This window comes from Rhinopithecus bieti, unplaced genomic scaffold (genome assembly GCF_001698545.2).
Source record: "Rhinopithecus bieti isolate Rb0 unplaced genomic scaffold, ASM169854v2 scaffold_20891, whole genome shotgun sequence".
NCBI classification, from domain to species: Eukaryota; Metazoa; Chordata; class Mammalia; order Primates; family Cercopithecidae; genus Rhinopithecus; species Rhinopithecus bieti.
The window spans coordinates 655,489-675,314 of NW_016810137.1; the positions used below are offsets into that span (position 1 = coordinate 655,489).

Below are 19,826 nucleotides of genomic sequence, written 5' to 3' on the forward strand. Positions count from 1 at the left end.
ACATCAGCAGATCTAGATATCAGATCTTAAGCCCATTTCTAAGAACAATTTCAAAAGTAGTCAGTCTATCCTTGTGAATCTGCTTCCAAGGAAGTACAGTTCAAATCAATCATAAAAGATTTTTTTTAAACCATACATGTCTTACAAGAACTTCTAATAGGTTTTTTATCTGTTCTGCTTTGACCAAGCCAGAAACAAACCGACATTTGTTGTTGTTTTGAGATAGTCTCACTCTGTTGCCCAGGCTGGGGTGCAGTGGCACAATCACGGCTCACTGCAGCCTCAACCTCCTGAGCTCAGGCTATCCTCCCACCTCAGCCTCCAGAGTAGCTGGGACCAGCACATCCAGCTAATTTTTTAAATTTTTTTGTAGAGTCAGGATCTAGCTAGGTTGCCCAGGCTGGTCTCAAACTCCTGGGCTCACGCAATCCTCTGACTTCAGCCTCCCTTTAAAGGCATGCTCCACCACACCCAGTTTAAAGACATTTTTATATCTGGCCTCTTGAAGGTGATAGGGAGAGTAATATAAAGATCTGTGAAACTACAATGGGAAAACATTGATTTTATCAACAGAATACTTTATATCTAGTTCACAGAGGTTCTGCTTCCAGTCATGGCAGAGTAGCTCCTATCAGACCAATTTTCCTGCAGACAAGTATGAGCTTGTCTGGAGAATTAAAAAGCAAGAAGATTCTCAAGCAGGAGAAAAGGTCATCATTTCGAAGAAGGTAATGATACTGGGTGAGTTTCCCTTTTTTATGGCTTCCAGTCAGGCAAGTATCTGTCTGTCATAAGAGGTGGGTAAAACTCAAAAACTCATAATCTTACTAGCTTAAGAAACCAGAGGACAAACTTTAAGGCAAACCACAGCAGCTGGGAAGTGAAAGAGGGAAATTCCAGAGAGAACCACAGAAGCGAAGACCCAAAAATCTATGTACAAACTCTGCCTACAAACCTGGCTGATCCCTGAACCACGCATGCATGGAGCAGACCCCAAGCAGCCAAGTTAAGGGTAAAAGAACTGAACTGAGATTTAAGTTGCCACTCACTACAGGGAAACAGTTAACTTAAAAATAATAACAATAATAATAATAAAATAAGAATGCTCTCTGGAGGGAGGTAACAGAATCTAGTTCTTTACAATCCAGAATTGCTCAGCATATAAAGAAACAGAAAAATATGGCCTATTCTCAAGAGACGAGTCAATCAACAGAAACCAACCCTGAGTTTACTCAAATACTGGAATTAGCAAACAGAAATTTTAAAGCAGGTATGATCATAATGAATGAAAAAATAGATCTCAGGCCAGGTGTGGTGGCTCACGCCTATAATCCCAGCACGTTGGGAGGCTGAGGCAGGAGGATCATGAGGTCAGGAGTTCGAGACAAGCCTGGCCAATATGGTGAAACCCCGTCTCTACTAAAAATACAAAAATCAGCAGAGCGTGGTGGCGTGCGCCTATAGTCCCAGTTACTCGGGAGACTGAGGTAGAAGAATCTCTTGAGGTTGAGGCGGAAGTTGCAGTGAGCCAAGATCGCACCACTGCACTCCAGCCGAGGCAACAGACCAAGACTCCGTCTCAAAAAAAAAAAAAAGATCGCAACAGAAACAGACATTACAACGCAGTGGGCTGGCTTAAAAGCAGATTGGAAATGACAGAGGGGTTACTGACCTTGAAAAAAGAACAACAAAAATTATCCAATCGGAAATAGAGAGAAAAAAGGATTAGAGAAAGAAAGAGCTGTCTGGGCGTGGTAGCTCACACTTGTAACCTCAGCACTTCCTTGAAGAGACAGGCTTTACCTTGGCCCACATCACCAGCTGACTGTGGTGCTCAAGAGTCATGCAAATAAGTACCCAGAATACAAGCAGTGAACTGTCCACTGACCCCCAAACCCCCACCCACAGGCCTTTTTTGTTTTGTTTTGTTTTGTTTTTTTGAGATGGAGTCTCGCTCTGTCACCCAGGCTGGAGTGCAGTGGCACAATCTTGGCTCACTGCAACCTCTGCCTCCCAGGTTCAACTGATTCTCCTGCCTCAGCCTCCCAAGTAGCTGGGATTACAGGCGCCTGCCATCATACCCAGCTAATCTTTCTATTTTTAGTAAGGATGGGGTTGTGCCATATTAGCCAGACTGGTCTCGAACTCCTGACCTCAAGTGATCCGTCGTCCACCTTGGCCTCCCAAAGTGCTGGGATTACAGGTATGAGCCACCGCACAGGTCCCACAGGCCACTTCTAAGTCCTCTTCCAAGGCACTAACCCAGGAAAGCTGCTGACCAGGCTTTTCAATGTAAATTGAAGATAAACCCTGTTAATCCTGTTTTCTCGAGGCAGATTTGTTCACTCTCTTTCTCAACACATTTACTTTGTCAGATCGTTTTAGGTTTGTATACACAGCCATTATTCCTATTGATGTTTTGCCTCCTGCTTAACATCTTCCAGGTACCACACGTGATCCAACTCATGTACCCAGTATTTCTAAAATGGCTGAACTTCTTATGTGAGCAGTTTTAGAAAGACTAGGGTTTGAGAACCTATCTAGTCAGGACTGTTCCAAACTACATCTAGGACAAACTGAAAGTACTTTTGTTCACATTGCCTTCCTTTTAGCCCAGTCAAATGCCCTTCAGAGCACACATCTGTCAGGTAACATCCGAAACTCACATAATTTCCTGTTTAGTAGGTGATGCAACCAGCTGTCCAATTCATGGTCTTTTAGACCAGTCTAAGAAACCCAATCCTGTGTTCTTTTCTTTCTTTTTTTTTTAAGATGGAGTCTCGCTCTGTCACCCAGGCTATAGTACAGTGACGCGATCTCAGTTCACTGCAACCTCCACCTCCCAGGTTCAGGCAATTCTCCTGCCTCAGCCTCCCTAGTAGCTGGGATTACAGGCACGCACCACCATGCCCAGCTAATTGTTTTCGTGTTTTTAGTAGAGATAGGGTTTCATCGTGTTGGCCAGGCTGGTCTCGAACCCCTGACCTCAGAAGATCTGCCCGCCTCAGCCTCCCAAAGTGCTGGGATTACAAGCGTAAGTCACTGTGCCCAGCCGTTCTTTTATATAATTAATAAATTAGTTAGATGTATACACACACTCTTTCAAATACAGTGAGCTCCCAGAGGCTCCACAGGTAGGTACACATGCACCTTTCTCTAAAAGCTAGTCCCTCCAGAAAATTGGGCTTAAGCAAATCCATTTCTGTAACTAAAAAGTGGCAGAGAGCAAATCTGAGCAAGGGTCCCCATGCTCTCCTCAATACTGAATGTTAAAGTAATCAGCCTAAATTAAGTCTGAGCAACTAGTCAAGAAGGCAGGAGACAGGATTAAGGACCTAACTTGGCTACTTACTAATTGTATGACATTAAACAATTTACTGAGTCCTGTGAGTCTCATTCTCTTCAGCTGAAAGATGAAGTACATGACTAGCTGTTCATCTCTAAAGGTTTTTCCAGCTTGGTCATTCCATGACTATTGGGCCTAGAGCCTGACACAGCATGGGAATCCCACCTTTTAAACTTTCAGTGAAAGACTGAGGACTGAAGGTATGCATTAGCTCTTCCTCGGCTACCTCTCTCTTTCCAAAACCTTGCTAAAACAATGGGGGATGGGGAGTGGCACAAACCCACAAAATGACAGTGAAGGTAATAGTAAACATTTTAGAAGCTGAAAAGCAGATGAATGAGTGGTTACTAACAGTAGGCTTGAGAAAGGCTGAGATACAACATAACCTTCAAAAAGCTCAGGAACTTGTAGCATTAGGCACCTTTCAAAGTGGGGATAAAGATGGAGCTAAAAACAGGAGGACTGACGAAAAGCCTATTTAAGAACCAGCAAGGCCAGGGACTGTGGCTCGTGCCTGTAATCACAGTTAATCAGGAGGATGGCCTGGGGCCAGGAGTTCAGAACCAGCCTGGGCAACGTAACGAGATCCTGTCTCTAAAAAAAAATTAATAATTACTAGTCTGGAGGCTGAGGTGGAAGGATTGCTTGAGCCTGGGAGATTGAGCTGCAGCGAGCTGTGATGGTGCTACTGCACTCCAGCCTGGGTGACAGAACAAGAGCCTATCTCAAAATAATAATAAAAACAGTAATAATAATAAGACAGGCATGGTGGTATGCATCTGTAGTACCAGTTACTCACGAGGCTATGGTGGGAGGATCACTTAAGCCCAGGAGTTCGAGGCTGCAGTGAGCTATGATCACACACTACTGCACTATAGTCTGGGCAACAGAGCAAGATTCCATCTCAAAAAAATAAATACAAAAGAATCAGCAGGCATCAGCTAATGAACAGATGAATGAAATGTATAATAATACAATGGAACATTATTCAGCCATGAAAAAGAATGGTGTACTGTTACATGCTATGACACAGATGAACTTTGAAAACATGTCAAGTGGCCCCTAAGATCACATACTTTATCATTCCATTTATATAAAATGTCCTGGCTGGGTGCGATGGCTCACGCCAGTAATCCCAGCACTTTGGGAGGCTGAGGCGGCCAATCACCTGAGGTCAGGAGTTGAGACCAGCCTGGCCAACATGGTGAAACCTCATCTCTACTAAAAATGCAAAAATTAGCCAGGCATGGTGGGGCACGCCTATAGTTCCAGCTACTTGAGAGGCTGAGCAGGAGAATAGTTAGAACCCAGGAGGCGGAGGTTGCAGTGAGCCGAGATCTCACCATTGCACTCCAGCCTAGGCAATAAGAGCAAAAACTCTGCCTCAAATTAATTAATTAATTAATTGCCCAGAAAAGGCCTATCTATGGAGACAGAAAGTAGATTACTGTTTACCTGGGGTGAGGGGATACAGAGTGACTGCTAAGTAGTACAAGGTTGCTTTTTAAAGTGATTAAAATGTTCTAAAATTAAATTATGGTAATGATTACACAACTCTGCAAATATACTAAAAAACAGAAATTGTATACTATGAGCAGGTGTGTAGGCTATGTAAATTACATCTTCATAAAGTGATTTAAAAAATAAAAAGACAACAAAAGAAATTTGGCATGCTAGTAAAATATAGTATCCTACTGTCAAAGCATGTGTCATTTCCAACAAAGTATCTTTTCCCATACACAAAAATTATCACAGATAAAAGATATTCAGAGATAAAAGATGATACTGTATATATAAAACAAGAATAGACTGTTGTTTTAAAAGAATATTCAGAAAATAAAACAAGGGCGGGCAGTGGCTCATGCCTGTAATCTCAGCACTTTGGGAGGCCAAGGTGGGTGGAGATTGCTTGAGTCCAGGAGTTTGAGACCAACCTGGGCAACATGGCAAGACCCCATCTCTACAAAATAATAATTAAAAGACTAGCCAGGCATGGTGGTGCCCACCAGTAGTCTCAGCTACTCAGGAGGCTGAGGCAGGAGGACTGCATGAGCCCAGGAGGCAGAGGTTGAAGTGAGCTGAGATAGCACCATGGCACTCCAGCCTGGGTGAGAGAGCAAGCCCCTGTCTCGAAAAAATAAATAAAAATAAAAACAAGCTTGTGGAAATCAAAATGGTGTTAGAAAAATTTTAAACTCAATAGAAGAGTTAGAAAACAGATTTGAGGAAATATCCTCAAAAGTAGGACAAAAGAAATAAAATTAGAGAAAATATAGTAATAAAATTAGGCTGGGTGCAGTGGCTCACACTTAGGCTCAGCTCATGCTTAGGTGGGGTGCAGCGGCTCCCAGCTCTTTGGGAGGCCGAGGCGAGTGGATCACTTGAGCCCAGGAGTTTGAGACCAGTCTGTGCAATATGGCGAAATCCTGTCTCTACTAAAAATACAAAAATTAGCTGGGTGTAGTGGAGTGTGCCTGTAGTAGGCTGAGGTGGGAAGATGGCTAGAGCCCGGGAGATGGAGGCTGGAGTGAGCTGTGATCATGTCACTGCACTCCAGCTGGGTGACAGAGTGAAACTTTGTATCAAAAATAAATGTATTGGGCCAGTGTGGTGGCTCACGCCTGTAATCCCAGCACTTTGGGAGGCTGAGACAAGTGGATCACCTGAGGTCAGGAGTTCGAGACCAACCTAGCCAACATGGGGAAACCCCACCTCTACTAAAAAAATAAAAATTAGTCAGGCGTAGTGGCATATGCCTGTAATCCCAGCTACTTGGGAGGCTGAGGCAGGAGAATCACTTGAACCCAGGAGGCGGAGGTTGCAGTAAGCCAAGATCGCACCACTGCACTCCAGCATGGGCAACAAGAACGAAACTCCACCTCAAAAAAAATAAATAAATAAAATAAAATAAATTTATTTATTTAAGAAATAATAATAAAATTAGAGTCCATCCAAGAGGTCTAAAACCCAAATAAAAGTATGCCATAAAGAGGAAAGAGAGAAAATAAAGGGGAGGAAATTATCAACAAAATAATAAAATTTCCCAGAAATGAAAGGCATGAATTTCCAAATTGAAAGTGCTCTTCAAGGATCTAGCACAGTGGATGAAAACAGACCCACACCAAGACACGTCATGATGTAATTTCAGAATGCCAGGGACAATGAGAAAATTCTAGATGTTTCCAGGAAGAAACAAATTTACCAAGGAAAGAGATCTGAATAGCACTGGATTTCTCAATACCAACTTTGGAAGCTAGCAGACAATAAGGCAATGTCCTCAAAATTCTGTGGGAAAATTATTTCCAGTTAGAATTATATACTCAGTCAAATAGTAAGTAAAGTAAGAGAGTAAAAGAAAGCAATTTCAAACATATAATCTCAAAAACAAAATGTATTTTCTATGCATCCTTTCTCAGGAAGCATATGCTCTGCCAAAACGAGAATTAACAAAAAAACGACTTACATACGGGATGGAGGAAACTGGAGCCATCAAAAGAGAGTGACAAAGGGTAACTCCAAGATAAAGTGAAGGGACATCCCAAGATTTTAATGCAATAGGCCTGGCGGGCCAACACCTCAAACGATCCTGACTGATGGGGCTCAGGCAAGAATCCACAGCTTGCATCATATTTTCCAAGGGATCTGTGAGCCAAAAAATACTTTAAGCCACTGCTTTAAGGTGTCCATTAGAGGTCCTGCACAAGGGACAAATCACAACAGACTTCTATAACGAAAAGAAATTTTTCAGATGTTACAAATCTCAAAGACAAAGAATGTGGAGTAATGCAGTAGATTAACGTTTTTTCTGATTGGATATCATCATTTAGAAAGAAAGGAAAGAGGGGCTCAGTTAAAGTACTCTAGAAGCCCAGGGAATTTTATTCAAATGAGGCTTAATACCTTACTCTACAAAACATTCTGAAGAGGGATTGGTTTTGTTTTGTTTTTTCAATTTGTGGTTTATGTCCCACCTACCTACCCACCTCAAAAAACAAGGTGGTATATAAGAAAAGTCATATAAAAAAATTAAAGTAGGACAAAGAACACTAAAAGCAAAAAAAAAAAAAAAAAAAAAAAAAAAATGTGCTTAAACGCCTGTGGCATAACTTTCTTATAAATTGCAAAAAATGATAGTTTGCTTGCAACGTATGATATTTAAAAATAATTCAGGTCAGGCACAGTGGCTCACGCCTGTAATCATTACCACTTTGGGAGGCCGAGGCGGGCAGATCACCTGACATCACAAGTTCAAGACCAGCCTGACCAATATGGAAAAACCCTGTCTCCACTGAAAATACAAAATTAGCTGGATGTGGTGGCGGGCACCTCTAATCCCAGCTACTTGGGAAGCTGAGACAGGAGAATCACTTGAACCCAGGAGGTGGAGGTTGCAGTGAGCCGAGATCATGACATTGCACTCCAGTACGGGCAACAAGAACAAAACTCTGTCTCAAAAATAATAATAATAATAATTCAACAAGAAAAAAATATGAATGAAAATACTGGCCGGGAGTGGGTGGCTCATGCTTGTAATCCCAGCACTTTGGGAGGCCGAGGCGGGTGGATCACCTGAAGTCAGGAGTTCAAGACCAGCCTGGCCAACATGGTGAAACCCTGTCTCTACTAAAAATACAAAAATTAGCCGGGAATGGTGGCGGGTGCCTGTAGTCTTAGCTACACTTGGGAGGCTGAGGCAGAAGAATCTCTTGACCTGGGAGGCAGAGGTTGTAGTGAGCCGAGATAGCGCCATTTCACTCCAGCCTGGATGACAGAGCAAGACTCCATCTCAAACAAACAAACAACAGCAACACCAACAACAAAAAAAAAAACACTGAATAGGTCCCAACACACAAAGTGACACCTTTGGATATTTTGAAAATCATATCTAGCTCGAGTCATCCCTCTTCTCTGATCTTATGTCAGATCTGAAGTTTCTCTAATTTGTCTGTGGTATATTTATAGGAGAAAATTCCCTTTTTTTGCTCCTCATGCTCTTAAATAACTTTATATTTTAAAAATTCCTAGAAACATAAAATGTTTTACTATTAAAGGCCATTATAGGCTCTTCCAATCTGGAATGACATCATAAATGCTATTAAAAAAATCCACACCCTTTGATCTGCTAAATCTGCAAGAAAAAGAAAAAGCAGAGCAAATGCCTATCAACAAGAAGACAGTTTGGCACATCAAGGCAATGGAATACAATCTAACCATTAAAGCAACATACATAGGAAAAGAAAAAAGACTAAAAATATTTATTAATTAGCAATACAACTCCAGAGTTAAGAAGTCTAGACAGAGGCTGGGCATGGTGGCTCATGCCTGTAGTCCCAGCACTTTGAGAGGCTGAGACAGGTGGATCACGTGAACTGAGTTCAAAACCAGCCTGGGCAACATGGTGAAACCCTGTCTGAAAAATACAAAAACTAGCCAGGCATGGTGGCATGTACCTTTAGTCCCAGCTAATCAGGAGGTTGAAGTGGGAAAACTGCTTAAGTCTGGGAGGCAGAGGTTACAGTGAGCTGAGATGGCACCACTGCATTCCAGCCTAGGCACAACAACATGACACCCTGTCTCAAAAAAAAAAAGTCTAGATACAAACAAGATTAGTCAAAATTTTAATGTCAATGGCTCCCAACTAGAATCCCAAAAGGAATTAATAATAATGGAGGCATCAATTTTAATATTTCAAAAGCTATTTGGAAATGTATGTAAAAATATTATATAAGCTAATTAAAAGATCAGATTTCTTTGCCTTTGGTTGGAAATATATTAACCCCATGTATATTTCTTTTTTTTTTTTTTTTTTGAGATGGAGTCTCGCTCTGTCACCCAGGATGGAGTGCAGTGGTGTGATCTCAGCTCACTGCAACCTCCACCTCTTGGGTTCAAGCGAATCTCCTGTCTCAGCCTCCCTCCCGAGTAGCTGGGATTACAGGTGTCTGCCACCACCCCTGGCCAATTTTTGTATTTTTAATGGAGATGGGGTTTCTCTATTATGATGTTGGTCAGGCTGGTCTCGAACTCTTGATCTCAAGTGATCCATCCGCCTTGGCCTCCCAAAGTGCTGGGATTACAGGTGTGAGCAACTGCCAACTGCGCCGTGGCCTGGCTTAATTTTAGGATTTTTTTTTTTTTTTTTAGACAGAGTCTCGCTCTGGAGTCTCGCCCGCAGCGGCAGAGATCTCAGCTCAATCGCAAGCTCCGCCTCTGGGTTTACGCCATTCTCCTGCCTCAGGTCCTTCGGCGAGGTACTGCGAACATACAGTGCACACTGCCCACCGTCGGCCCCGCGAGTTTTTTGTATTTTTTAGTAGAGAGGGTTCACCGTGTAGTGCCAGAATGGGTCTCGGTCTCACTGACCTCGTGATCCACGGCGTTTTCCTGACTCGCCTCTCCAAAGGGCTGTGATTAACAGCCTTGGGAGACCACCGCGCCCGCTAGCATTTTTTGTATTTTTAGTAAGGAGATGGGTCGTTCACCTATGGGTTGAGTGCCAGGCTGGTCCTGCGGGAACCTGTCCTGACCGTTTCAGTGCCATCAGTCTGCCTCGGCCTCTCAAAGTGCTGGGATTACAGGGGTGAGCCACTGCACCCAGCCAAACCCATGTATATTTCTAATTATTACAAGGAAATCATAAGTTATAATTAGTTATAATTGCCAATAATGTCTTTAACTAACAGAGAATTTTTTTTTTTTTTTAAGACAGAGTCTCGCTCTGTTGCCCAGGCTGGAGTGCAGTGGTGCAATCTTGGCTCACTGCAACTTCTGCCTCCCAGGTTCAAGCGATTCTCCTGCCTCAGCCACCCAAACAGCTGTAACTACAGGCGCGTGCCACCACGCCCGGCTAATTTTTTATATTTTTAGTAGAGATGGGGTTTCACTGTGTTAGCCAGGATGGCCTTGACCTCCTGACCTCATGATCCGCCCGCCTTGGCCTCCCAAAGTGCTGGGATTACAGGCGTGAGCCACTGCGCCCGGTGAGAATTTTTAATATCCAATTATAATTTTACAAATGCAGGAGTCTTTTAAGAGTACATGAGCTTTTTCTAACATTTTATCATGAAAAGTACAATGAACTGCCATGTATCTATCACCTAGCTTTAGCAATTATCAATGCATGTCTAATCTTGCTTTACCTGTATATCCTCACGCCAGATTATTTTAAAGCAAATCCAGACATATCATTTTATTTATAATATTTCAGCATGTCTCTCTAAAAGACAGTATCTCTTTTTTTAACACAACCTCAATACTATTATTATACCTAGAAAATTTACCAAAAAAATTCTAATGCCAAAATCTAGTCAGTGTTCAAATTTCTTTAATTGACTCATAAATGTTTGAAATCTTTTAGATCACTAAGTGGACTTAAAATAATGTATAATGGCCTGTAATAGTAAAAGCAAAATTTAATGTTTCCAGGAACTTTTTAATATGAAGTTACTTAAGAGCACGAGAAGGAAAAAAGGCAATTTTTCCCTATAAATACACTACAGAAAAATTAGAGAAACTTCAGGTCTGACATAAGATCAGAGAATAGGGGTGAATAGAGCCAGATATAAGATCAGAGAAAGAGATGAACAGAACCAGATAAAATTTTCAAAATATTTAACCATCTGTGCAGTGTGAGCACCAACCAATCAGAACAAACACTAGCCATACACATATGGCATATAGGCTAGATATCAACCCTGGATACAGCCTTGAATGAGGAAAAGCGAAGAGGCCTCAAGAACATGCTTTCCATGCTGAAATTCAACCCTACCTGCAGTGGAGCAGTAAGCTGCAATTACATCAGTTACAAGCAAAGTTGCCACAAGGTCTTGATATAGCATACCTTCTACCAGACATAGCTATTAAATGCTAAATCACTATAGCTGCAACTGATCATCCCTGCATCTATCATTTGAACTAGTCAAAGAAAGAATCATTTTTGAAGCAAATAGCATGGTAAAGTAGAAAGAATTCTTGATTGTAGCATGATCTAGAATACAAGCTGCTTGTCTCTGAAAGTTAAAACTGTAATAGCTGGCTAGGCGTGGTGGCTCACACCTGTAATCCCAGCACTTTGGGAGACTGAGGCGGGCAGAACAGGCCAAGGCAGGCGGAGGTCAGGAGTTCAAGACCAGCCTGGCCAACATGGTGAAATCCCATCTCTACTAAAAATAAAAAAATTAGCCGGGCATGATGGCAGGCACCTGTAATCCCAGCTACTCGGGAGGCTAAGCCAAGAGAATCACTTGAACCCGGGAGGTGGAGGTTGCAGTGAGCCGAGATCTCACCATTGCACTCCAGCCTGGGCAACAGAGCAAGACTCCATCTCAAAAAAATTAATTAATTAATTAAAAAAATTAAATTAGCAGGGCGTGATAGCGCCACGCCTGAGGTCCCAGCTATTTGGGAGGCTGAGGTGGAAGGATTGCTCGAGCCGGGGAGATTGAGGCTGCCGTGAGCTATGATCACACCACTGCTCTCCAGTCTGGGCAACAGAGCAAGCAAGAGAGAAAAAAAGCATAACATCTGACACTGGTACCTGGGAATGTTAACATCCTTCAACCTGTTGCCTGTAGGTTACAGCTTTTCTGATAAATTATTTAGCTTACTAAAGAATATAAAAGATAGTCCTCTGTGATTGTTATTTAGAATCCTTTCATAAACAGAGGCATGCCCTGACCATTTAAAAATAAACCTAAAACGGCCAGGTGCAGTGGCTGATGCCTGTAATCCCAGCATTTCCGGGAGGCCGGGGTGGGTGGATCACCTGAGGTCAGGAGTTCAAGACCAGCCTGGCCAACATGGCAAAACACCGTCTCTATTAAAAAATACAAAAATTAGCCAGGTGTGGTGGCGCATGCCTGTAATCCCAACTACTAGGGAGGCTGAGGCAGGAGAATCGCTTGAACCCGGGAGGCAGAGGTTGCAGTGAGCCGAGATCATGCCATTCACTGTAGCCTGGGTGACAGAGCAAGGCTCCATCTCAAAAAATAAAATAAAATAAAATAATAAATAAAATAAAATAAAATAAAATATAAAACTAAAACAACATGCCTAAAGGGAAGAAGGAGAGAACTCTCAAAGGGAAGCGAGAAAGCTTGGGGTTCTAGCATGGTTCAACATATCTCAAGCCTTACGCAAATCACTTTATCTTCCTAGTCTCCAGTTTCTCCACCTGCATATAAGGCACCTGCCAACATCCCTAGTCTCACCTCCCACCACCCGCTCTCTCCCTCTAATACACTGATTCACTTGAGTTACCCAAACAGGGTATGCTTTTTCGTGCTTTCATTCTTTGTTAGATGATATTCTCTGCTTAGAATAACCTTTATATCCTTCTTTACGTGGTTAGCCAATCTATATTTATTCAAGTGAGTGCTATCAAAATCCATGGTGCCCAGCGCGGTGGCTCACGCCTATAATCCCAACACTTTGGGAAGCTGAGGCGGGTGGATCATGAGGTCAGGAGTTCGAGACCAGCCTGACTGACATGGTAAAACCCCGTCTCTACTAAAAATACAAAAATTAGCCAGCTGTGGTGGTGCATGCCTGTAATCCCAGCCACTCAGGAGGCTGAGGCAAGAGAATCGCTTGAACCTGGGAGGCGGAGGTTACAGTGAGCCAAGATCGCACCACTGCACTCCAGCCTGGGCAACAGAGAGAGACTCTGTCTAAAAAAAAAAAAAAAAAATCTATAGTATCCCAACAATGTTTTCATCTTCCCATCCCCAAGTTCTTCTGGAACTTTTCTGTGAGAGCTAGGGTCAGAGCCATTTACTGATTATGAAACAAATCTGCTCCTTTGAATGTAGTTCACATGACATGGTTTTCAGTTCCCTCACAATCCTAGTTCCTAGAACTGACATCTAACTCTATGTGTAATCTAACTATTTAATAACACAATTTAAAACAGGACTATCCACTCCCTCTTTTTTGACAATGTATCTCTAGAATAGAAGCCAAAATCACAATTTTGGCAACTAAATCACACTTTTGCCATAAATCAAACTCGCAGCCAACTAAAAGCCTTACATTTTTTAAAAAGTGTTGATATTAGGTCACATCTTCTTTCTATAACCTCTACTTCTGCATCACTTATTTCATCATACAGCTTAAATTTCTCTTATTCCCAACTATATCCTAGTCATTCCTGTGAAATATTCTTGAATCCAAAAATGGTAGCTGACAGTATTTCCCGTTCTATCCATGTACTCACCTGAATGAACACATGGTTAGTCTGACCTAACACATTCTTAGTGGGCAGATGTTGGCTCTTAATAATAATAGTTTTGGAGCGGGCACAGTGGCTCACGCCTGTAATCCCAATGCTTTGGGAGGCTGAGGCAGGCGGATCACTTGTGGTCAGGATTTCGAGACCAGCCTAGCCAACGTGGTAAAACCCTGTCTCTACTAAAAATACAAAAAAATCAGCCGGGCATGGTAGCACATACCTATAATCTGGCTATTCGGGTGGCTGAGGCAGCGGAATCACTTGAACCTGGGAGGTGGAGGTTACAGTGAACCAAGATCATGCCACTCTACTCCAGCCTGGGCAACAGAGCAAGATTCTGTCTCAAAATATATATATAATTAATAATAATAACAATAATAGTTTTGGCCAGGCGCCGTGGTTCACACCTGTAATCCCAGCACTTTGGGAAGCTAAGATGGGTGGATCGCTTGAATTCAGGAGGTCAAGACCAGCCTGGGCAACATAGCAAGACCCTATCTCTACAACAAATAAATTAGCTGGGTATGTTGGCATGTGCCTAGGCCCCAGTTACCTGGAAGGCTGAGGTGGGAGGACTGATTGAGCCAGGGAGGTCAAGGCTGCAATGAGCTGTGCTCACGCCACTGCACTCCAGCCTGAGCAACAGAGTGAGACCCTGTCTCAAAAATCATCATCATCATCATCATCATTCTCATCATCATCATCACCATCATCATCATCAATCAGGTCTTTTTCTAAACCCTCAGATTATATCCTTAATAAGCTACTCTAGATTTTGACTGGAACATCCCATGCTCTTACCTTCTTCCCAGTTTTGAGATTATGTCTTCTTGCAGTAATTCTATGATTCCTCAAAGGTTATTGACATCTACTGAATGATCTCATCCCAAAATTATCTAGAATCCTGCAGTATAATTTGTCTGGGTCAGGAGACTTTCATTCAGAGCAATTAAATGATCCTGTATAAATGAGTAATGATCTCAGTTTCAGTCTCCTCTTAATTGATTTGGTTCTATCCTTTCCAATCTATATATAATTTACCTTGACAATGGGGAAAAAAAGTTTCTGGGGCTATTTCAATCTTCAAGGTTTTTGTTTTTGTTTTTTTCAAATGTGGTTATTCAGGATTTCACATTTAGAGTATCACCCAACATAAAATACTCTTCTTGAAGAAGTATTTAACACAATAAAGTTTTCCTTTTTCTAATTCATAAAACTGTAAGAGGAAGCAGAGATGCTAATTATAACAGAGCTCTTCTTACCACAGTTGCAAAAACCAAACTGACTAATCTATTCTCAAGTAAGCTAAACAAGAGTTGTGAAAATTAACATACTTCCTTCAGGTGAAAATTTCCCCATAATCCATCACTATGTCCTACAAATATTTACTGAATGTGCAAGACCCTGAATCAAAACAATTCACCCAAAACCTCACATCATACTCACACCCTCTCAATAAATCCAAGCTATAAAAATAAGCACAAGGCTGGGAGCGGCGGCTCACGTCTGTAATCCCAGCACTTTGGGAGGCCAAGGTGGGCGGATCATCTGAGGTCAGGAGTTCGAGACCAGCCTGACCAACATGGAGCAACCCCGCCTCTATTAAAAATACCAAATTAGCCGGGCGTGGTAGCGCATGCCTGTAATCCCAGCTACTCAGGAGGCTGAGGCAGGAGAATTGCTTGAACCCGGGAGGTGGAGGTTGCAGTAAGCTGAGATCATGCCATTGCACTCCAGCCTGGGCAACAAGAGTGAAACTCCATCTCAAAAAAATAAATAAATAAATAAATAAGCACAGAGTGATATTTTCTCCACTCAATCACCATGGGACTTACAAAGACCTTATCTATCCCACATTGAGCCGTTTTGCTACATTATTACATTATTATTACTCAAACAACTGATCCATCACTTTTCTATTGAGTTCTGACTATCTATACAACTCTATGTTAAGTGCTATGGAAACATACAAATTTATAATTAAAAACCAGTCACTCTTGGAACCCATGAGCACATTTTTGTAAATGTGTACCTCCTTCTCCAGGCAAAGGAGTCCTCTCAAATCTGAAAGGGCATCTCATCCAGATGAAGCTGGGAAGGTACTGCAGTACATTCTGTGTTACATACACTATAGTAGAAGGTACAGGACTTTAATGATAGGAAAATTTAGAACTCAAATACTAGTTCCATGTTTTGTTTAATTTCTTCTAGGTAATTTGTCCAAGGTCTCTGTGAAAAATGCATATTTGGGCCAGGCGCAGTGGCTCATGCCTGTAATCTAACACTATGGGAGGCCAAGATGGAAGGATCACCTGAGGCCAGGAGTTCAAGACCAGCCTGGGCAACATAGCAAGATATTATCTCTACAAAAATAAAAAATTTAAATTTAAAAAAAAATGTGGCCGGGCACGATGGCTTGCGCACGTAAATCCAGCACTTTGGGAGGCCACGGCAGGCAAATCACGAGGTCAGAGGTTTGAGACCAACTTGGCCAACATGGTGAAACCCTGTCTCTATTAAAAATACAAAAAATTAGCCGGGCATAGTGGCACATGCCTGTAATCCCAGCTACTCAGGAGCCTGAGGCAGGAGAATCACTTGAACCCAGAAGGTGGAGGTTGCAGTGAGCGGAGATCGCACCATTGCACTCCAGCCTGAGCTATAGCAAGACTCCATCTCAAAAAAAACAAAAACAAACAAACAAAAAATGTACATTTGGTCTTAGTCCCTGGTTACTGGCATGCAGCTCCTAAAACCTTTGGAATCTCCCAGATGAGGAGAGCGTTTGTATGCTAATGACATGACTGGTGACCAGGGCCACTAAATAGCTTAAGGGTGGTGGCTGGTCACCTGAAAGACCAAGGGTGATTACAGAATTGAAACTTTCAACTCCCCACCACCACCTGCAGAGAGGAGAGAGGCTGAAGTGAGTTAATCACCAATGAGCAATTATTTCAAAATCATGCCAACACAGTAATGAAAACTCCATTTTAAAAACCCATAAGGCTGAGTGCGGTGGCTCATGCCTGCAATCCCGGTACTTTGGGAGGCCAAGGCAGGCAGATCACCTGAGGTCAGGAGTTCGAGACCAGCCTGACCAACATAGTGAAATCCCATTTCTATTAAAAATACAAAAATTTGCCAGGCATGGTAGCATGTGGCAGAAGAATTGCTTGAACCTGGGAGGCAGAGGTTGCAGTGAGCCAAGATCGCACCAGTGCACTCTAGCCTGGGCAACAGAGTGAGACTCCATCTCAAAAAGAAAAAAAAAAACATAAACAGGCCGGGCGCGGTGGCTCAAGCCTGTAATCCCAGCACTTTGGGAGGCCGAGACGGGCGGATCACAAGGTCAGGAGATCGAGACCACCCTGGCTAATACGGTGAAACCCCGTCTCTACTAAAGAATACAAAAAACTAGCCGGGCGACAAGGCGGGCGCCTGTAGTCCCAGCTACTTGGGAGGCGGAGGCAGGAGAATGGCGTAAACCCGGGAGGCGGAGCTTGCAGTGAGCTGAGATCCGGCCACCGCACTCCAGCCTGGGCGACAGAGCCAGACTCCGTCTCAAAAATAAACAAACAAACAAACAAACAAACAACAGGGTTCAGGGACCTTCTGGGTTGATGAACACACTTAAGTATTGCAGAATGGTGCACCCAAAGTGAGCATGAAGGCTCCACACACACATCTGGCCGCAACAACTTGCCCTATCCATCTCTTCCACTCGGCTGTTCCTGAGTTATATCCTTTATAATAAATGGGTAGTAGTAAGTAAAGTACTTTCCAGAGTTCTGTGAGTCATTCTGGCAAATTATGCAAACTTAGGAAGGGGTCATGGGAACACCTGACTTATAGCAGGTTGATCAGAAGTACAGACAGGCAGCAATCTGGGACTTTCTATTGGCATCTGAAGTGGGGACAGTCTTGTGAGACTGAGCACTTAACCTGTGGAGTCTGCACTAAGCCCAGGTAGTTAGTGTCAGAATTGAACTGAATTGGAAAAAAATAATAATAATAATTGAATTGAATTGCAGGACACCCAGTTGGTAACCAGAGAGTTGGAGAATTGGTTAGCATAGTGTTAGATTACAGGCATGAGCCACTGCGCCTGGCCCAAATATGCATTTATCACAGAGACCTTGGCCAAGTTACAAATGTGGGGAAAAAACTCACATTTGGTGTCAGAGGTGTCATGCCTGGTATTGAGGCTCAAAAAATGATATCCCTAAGTAAGACACTCTGCCATGCTGAGTACTATGAACTAAAGGAGACTGAAAGACCTCAGAAATAGCCTCAGAAGCAAAGTTTCTCCTTGCCCTCCTCTTTCACTCCTCTTACTCCCCCAGAGCAAGTCACAGAAACCAGAATCCCCCTTTCCCCAAGGTGGGTCACAGATACCAGAAAAGCAAGCCATAATACCTAGAAAGTATTACCTCCCACTCAAAAGCCATACACCTCTCCCCCAAAGTAAGCCATAACACCTAAAAATGTCACTCTCTCCCTTCTTCCTTGAAGACCCTCGGCTCCAGCAGGGTCCTGCCCTATACCCAGGAAGAAGGAATGCTGCACAGAGTCTAAGAAGAATCTGAACAGACAGGCCCTGCTGGGTCCCCCTCCCCTACCCAGTCTGTTACCATTAGATAACACCCTTTGTCTACTAACATTTCTACAGGCCTCTCCCCTTCTTCATTCTTCACTGAGCCTAAGCATAAAAACAGTTTCCCTAGGTCTTTGGGTCTTCATTTCTGAAAGCTCCCATTGCATGTAAAACTTTAATTAAATAAATTTCTTACGCTTTTTTTCTTCTTTTTTGAGACAGGTCTCACTCTTTCACCCAGGCCAGAGTGCAGTGGCACAAACAGAACTCACTGCAATCTCAACCTCCTGAGCTCAAGCGATCCACCCACCTCAGCCTCCCAAGTAGCTGGGACTATAGGCACGCTCCACCACGCCAGGCTAATTTTTAAAATTTTTTGCAGACGGGTTCTCACCGGGTTGTCCAGACTGGTCTCAAACTCCTGGACTTAAGCAATCCTCCCAGCTCAGCCTCCCAAAGAGCTGGGATTACAGGTGTGAGCCACACCCAGCCTCTTATGCTTTCTTCTTGTTAATTTGTTTTTAGTTGCAGGAGTGTCAGCCATTGAACCTATGATGGGTGAGGAAAGGTATCACACCTTTCTGCCCTTACTGTAGACACACTAAGGGTATCTTTTCTATAAATCTCAATTTCCTCATCTATAACATGAGGATAACAATACCTGCGCCAGGCACAGTAGCTCACATCTGTAATCCCAGAATTTTGGGAGGCCAAAGCGGATCACCTGAGCCTAGAAGTTCACGACCAGCCCAGACAACATAGGGAGACCTGTCTCTACAAAGAAATACAAAAATTAGGCATAGTGGCACACACTTGTAGTCCCAGCCGCTAGGGAGGCTAAGAGGGGAAGATCACTTAAGCCTGGAGGTCTAGGCTGCAGTGAGCAGTTAGCGTGCATTTCTAGCCTGGGTGACAGAGCAAGACCCTGTGTCAAAAAAACCAAAACAAAAAACTACCTACCTCATCAGCCTGTTGAGAGGAATGAATGAGTTAACATATATAAAGCATATGGGACATATTTATATGGAGCATAAGAGGTACTCAACAAATATTAGCTCCTTTCTTTCCAAAAGGTCTGTCATACAAGCAAGAGTCATCTCAAAATCTTTAGCCATGAAAACAGGACACATAAATGTGCTAGAAGTTACCAAATGTTTCCTAAGAAGCAGACCTCTACTGCACTAAAGTGGCAACACACATCTGTTTCACAGGATGTATACCACAGCAAAGCCCACAGCAGCAAACGTGGCTATACTAAGAACACTGACATGTCCGCAAATTCAGATTTCAAACCACAACTTATAAGGGACCACCCAGCAGCCTCTTCTTCCCCATAGCACATAAGCAGATTCAAGACTCTGGGAGCCAGGCTGGGTGCGGTGGCTCATGCATGTGATCCCAGCACTTTGGGAGGCAGAGGCAGGTGGATCACCTGAGGTCGGGAGCTTGAGACCAGCCTGACCAACATAGAGAAACCCCATCTCTACTAAAAACACAAAATTAGCAGAGCATGGTGGTGCATGTCTGTAATCCCAGCTACTCAGGAGACTGAGGCAGGAGAATCACTTGAACCTGGGAGGCAGAGGTTGCAGTGAGCCAAGATCATGCCATTGCATTCCAGCCTGGGCAACAAGAGCGAAACTCCGTCTCAAAAAAAA

The 19,826-nt window shown here is 43.1% G+C and overlaps 1 protein-coding gene across 4 annotated transcripts in view; it reads right to left on the reverse strand.

Moving 5' to 3' along the window:
• Positions 1-19,826, reverse strand: part of DENND5A (DENN domain containing 5A) — a 138,716-nt gene that overhangs the window by 81,830 nt on the left and 37,060 nt on the right. The window contains exon 1 of one of the 4 annotated variants that reach the window (XM_017891439.1): positions 6,810-6,830. The exons of the other annotated variants lie outside the window; for them this stretch is intronic. The gene's annotated coding sequence lies outside the window, so the exon portion shown is untranslated. Of the gene's footprint in view, positions 1-6,809; positions 6,831-19,826 lie in introns of those variants that run through there. 4 annotated transcript variants of the gene reach the window in all.